Here is a 4,966-nt window from a genome sequence, read left to right as displayed (position 1 = left end):
GGCAAGGATTTCCAAGACGGCCACCCTTAGGTGCAGCTCTTACCTACCAGAGCAATTGCCTAGGGTGCCCGTGCCCCCTGGCCTTCCTCTTTAGTAGAGTAAGGAATGCCCCGCCCCGTTCCACCCGCTTGTTAAGGGTTTACAGCCTCAATCCCACCCAGGTGAGCCTGCTTTTCCCTCTGGTAGCTGTGGGAGGTGCATGGGAGGAGGAGACCCTTTCAGTCAGTATCAATGTTTTGCAGCTGCTGCCTGTGGACTCTGCAGCCCTAAGGAATCAGACGCTAATCACTTGGAGTTCTGGCCTTCCACTGGGAGCAAGGAGCCTTCTGGGAAGTTGGAACCTGTATGGACCAAGACACTAGCAGACTCTGCTAGATCTGCCAGAGCGGAGGTCTCCAGACATAAGAGGCTGTGGTCAGGGTGCTATATCTCAAGGTTGGGGGGGGGGGGTCATGGTTCTAGGACAGTGGTTCTCAACTTGTGGGTTTCGACTCCTTTGGGGTTGCATATCAGATATCTAGACACGAGATGTTTACACTGCAATTCATAACAGTAGCAAAATTACAGTTATGAAGTAGTAACGAAATAATTTTATGTTGAAGGTCACCACAACACGAGGGACTGCAAGAAAGGGTCACAGCAGACAGGGCAGTGGTGGTGCACACCTTTAATCCCAGCACTTGGGAGGTAGAGGCAGATGGATCTCACTGAGTTTGAGGCCAGCCTGATCTACAAAGAGAGTTCCAGGACTAGCCAGGACTGTTACACAGAGAAGCTGTCTAGAAAAACAAAACAAAGGGTCACAGCATTAGAAAGGTCACTGCTCTAGGATGTCTGCTACTTGGCAACCGATGGAGGGGAGGGCTTGGCGAAGCGTTAAGGTCACAGCTGGGGAAGCTGGTTATCTCTGTGAATCCCTGGTCCTGATACAACCTACATCATTTTCCTGGTGATACAGGTGAGCCAGTTGCTCACAGCTGTGTCTCCTGCTAGCACAGGGGTGGGGTGGGGTGGGGGATGGGCGGCACCAGCTGGTGCATGGTGTAAGCCTGTGGAGCCTTGCTTACAGCTGTGGTCCATCTAAGCCCACAAGGCAGAAAGGAAAAGTTTTAATTATTGTATATTTCAAAATTGCTAAAACAGGGGTCAACATTCTCATGCCCTCCGACAAGTTGCCGGGATGACAAGTCTAACAGTGGTCCATGGTCTCTCAGTAATGCACACCCAGGCCAAACGACTAAGCCACGTGTGGTGGTGGTTCCTGCTTGTCAACTGGTTCAGCACTCAGACTGAGGCAGGAGGATTTCTGCGAGTTTGAAACCAGCCTGGGTTACAGAATGAAACCCTGTTTCAAAACCCACAAAATATCATACTGCATTCCACAGTATACGTATTTGTTGTTAGGGGGAAAAAAAGCCAGCTGACGTAAGGCCAGCCTGTGCTCATGGAGGGAGTTCAAGGCTAGATTGGGAAATTCAGTAAGAGTGTGTCAAAGTTCTTAAAAAGTGGGTGGGTGGCAGTGTAGGTCCTTGTTAGAGAGTGCATCTACCTCCAGGCCTTAGGCTCAGTTCCCATTGTTCCTTCACTAAAGGCTGACCATGGTGGCTCATGGCTGCAATCCTAGAACTTGGCAGACTGAGGTGGAGGATTAAAAGTAGCACGCCAGCCTGGGCTAATTAAGGGGACTCCATACAGGACCAGCTCCAGTTTATTTCCCAGAAGACCTGGTGCAGGGCAGAGCTTAGAGGGAGTCACCTCCATTCCTCACAGTCTCCATTCTACCCGTCTATCAGAGAAGTCGTGATGGTACCAGCTCCCAGACGGCTTTGGAGGTGTACAGCAAACTGAGAGGATAAGAACGAGGTGGTAGAAGCAAGCACTTAGTGGGGAAATGAAGAGGTACAAGGACATTATTTGATTATTTTGCAATGATAAAAAGCCTCTGGTCACAGTTATAGACTAACAGTTTATGATTGGCTGGGGTTAAATTTTGTAAACAAATTTTTCAGAAAACCCAAATTTCACCTATTTGTAGTGTAACAAGGTTAAAGCTGCTGTTGAGGCCCTTCTGATTTTATCAGGCTTGGTGCTCTGGTTAGAGTGTCCCCAATGATCCCATGTGTTAAAGGCATTGTCCTCAGAGGTGATGGAATCTTTTGAAAATTTTTTGTTTTTTTGAGACGGGGCTTCTCTGTATTGCTTTGGAGCCTGTCCTGGATCTCGCTCCATAGACCAGGCTGGCTTCGAACCCACAGAGATCTGCCTGCCTCTGCCTCCCCAGTGCTGGGATTAAAGGTGTGCATCACCAATGCCTGGCGGTTTGAAAAAAAATTTTTTTAAGACTGATTATGTATATATGCCTGCACGCCAGAAGAGGGCACTGTATCTCATTACAGGTGGTTGTGAGCCACCATGTGGTTGCTAGGAATTGAACTCAGGACCTCTGGAAGAACAGCCAGTGCTCTTAACCTCCCAGCCATCTCTCAAGCCCCGAGGTTTGAAAATTGTTTTTTAAAAAGGTTTTATTTCATGTGTATGTGTCTGAGGGTAGGTAAATGTACCATGTGTATGCAGTGTCCACGGAGATCAGAAAGGGACATCAGATGCCCCGGAACTGGAGTTACAGGCAGTTGTGAGCCATTGTGTACATGCTTGTGGCGTCCGAACAGGGACTAAGTCTGAGTATCGGGGAAAAGCCTGGAGATTTAGTTAAAGCAGAAACTCTGCTCGTTTGTTCTATGTGAGTCTGTTCGACTTTATTCTAGGGGGGAGAGCAGCCTTATACACTTACAGCACAGAGGAGAAACCCCAGGCGTAGTTGATGCTAGTGGGCGAGGCCAGGGCCGTAAGCCAGGATGAGAAACAGGATGCACCTGGGTTATTGGCTGACAAGCAACTCAGACTCCGTGGGGACTGGGGCCCTACACATGCTGAGAACTGACCCCAGGTCCTCTGAAGGAGCACCATGTGCATTTAACCACTGAGCAGTTCTCAACCTGAGGGCTGCGACCCCTTTCACAGGGGTCGCATATCAAATACCCTGCATGTAACATATTCACATTACGATTCATAACTGTAGCAAAATTACAGTTATGAAATTCAAGGGAAATAATTTTATGGTTGGGGTCACCACACTGTATTAAAGAGTCACAGCATTAGGAAGGTTGAGAACCGCTGCTCCAGAGCCATCCCTTCCTCTCTTTGAATCAGGGTCTCACATAGCTCAAGCTGGCCTCTGACTCGATATGCATCTGAGCATGGCCTCTAATCCCTGCTCTTTCTCTGTTCCAGTGATGGGATTGCAGGTATGAGCCACCAGGCCCGGCCTCACCCAGTGAGCCACTCATGAGGTCACTGTGTTTTGCCCTGGCTCTCTTGGAAGCAACTCCTTCTCCCCCACGATGACTAAAAGTTGCTTTGACCCAGAAAATTCTAGGCAGGGGAGCAGCTGCTCCGTTTCACCGTTGGACTCAGGTTTTATCCATCTCTTTCTTGAGGGCAGGGCAGAGATTTTAGGAAAGAATGCTGTTCTGGGCCAAATCTCACTATCAAGCCTAGGCTACCTTTAGCTTACAGTAATCCTGCTGCCTCAGCCTCCTGAGTGCTGGGATTATAAATTTGCATCTCCATGCCTTGTCTGAATCTGAGGTTTTATAAAAATTGTATTTGTGTAAACTGGGTGGTGGTGGTGCACACCTTTAATCCCAGCACTTGGGAGGCAGAGACAGGTGGATCTCTGTGAGTTCGAAGTCAGCCTGGTTTACAGAGTGAGTTCCAGGACAGGCACTAAAACTGCACAGAGAAATCCTGTCTCAAATATATATCCGTATATGTGTGTATGTGTGAATGCGTGCTACATCATGTGTGTGGCCTTCAGAGGACAATGTATGGGAGTTGAGTCTCCTATTATGTGGGACCCAGAGGTTGAACTCCGGTCTTCAGGTTGTACCCACTGAACCATCTTGCTGGCCCTAAATGCTAGTCTTTTGAGCACTGTGCCAGCACTCATTCTATACTTCATTGTACAAAATTCCATCATTCCTAAGGTGTTCCAGGTCCTATTCCAGGCAGCCTGGCACACCAGCAAATAATGCCTTATTGTTGGAGGCAAGATAGCTCATTGAACTTCAAGCCCATGAGTGTATGGACTGGCTGGCTGGGGAGGCCCTGGGTTGATTTATCTCTATTTCCTCCAACCAGCTGGGGTTACAGGCATGGTTATTTTAACATGGGTGTGGGATCTGCACTCAGGCCTTCATACTTTTTAGTGCATGTTTTATCACACGGAGTCACCTCTGGCTTCTGGAGGAATGTGTTGCATTTCAGATTGGTGCACAGGTGTGTGAATACTAACACGCCAGTGCCCTCCACTACGTGCATGAGGCAGTCACAGGACAGCTTTGTGGAGTCAGTTTTCTCTATCTTTACATGGGTTCTGGGTACCAAGCTTGGGTGGTCAGGCTTGCAGTCAAGTACCTTTATCCACTGAGTCATCCTACTGGCTGGAGGAATGTGTTTCTGTTTATTGTTAATTAATTTGTTAATTAATTGAGTCTGGGCCTCATTATGTTGCCCCCACTAACCTGGAACTCATATCCAGACCAGGCTGGTCTTGAATTCACAGACTGCTTGCCTCTGCCTCCCCGGTGCTGGGACTAAAGGTGTGAATCACCACCCTGGGCTCCAAGGCATGTATTTTTAAGGGCTGAGGGTATAGCTGATTGACAGGGCACTTGCCTAACACCGATGAGGACCCAGGTTCCATCTCCAGCACACGTAAATTAAACAAGTCAAAAGAGCTCCCAGTCACGGTTGAAGCCATTCACCTCCTGGGTGCTTTGAAACTGATTTCAGTGTGTTTTACAGAGTGGGGCTGGGGGCAAACTCGGTGGTAAAATGACGACACAGAACCACATCTTTATTGCAACTTGTTTGAGTAGAACTGAATTTGCTATGCAAGGACCAT

Source organism: Cricetulus griseus, chromosome 2 (assembly GCF_003668045.3).
Source record: "Cricetulus griseus strain 17A/GY chromosome 2, alternate assembly CriGri-PICRH-1.0, whole genome shotgun sequence".
Classification (NCBI taxonomy): domain Eukaryota; kingdom Metazoa; phylum Chordata; class Mammalia; order Rodentia; family Cricetidae; genus Cricetulus; species Cricetulus griseus.
This window is presented reverse-complemented; position numbering follows the sequence as displayed.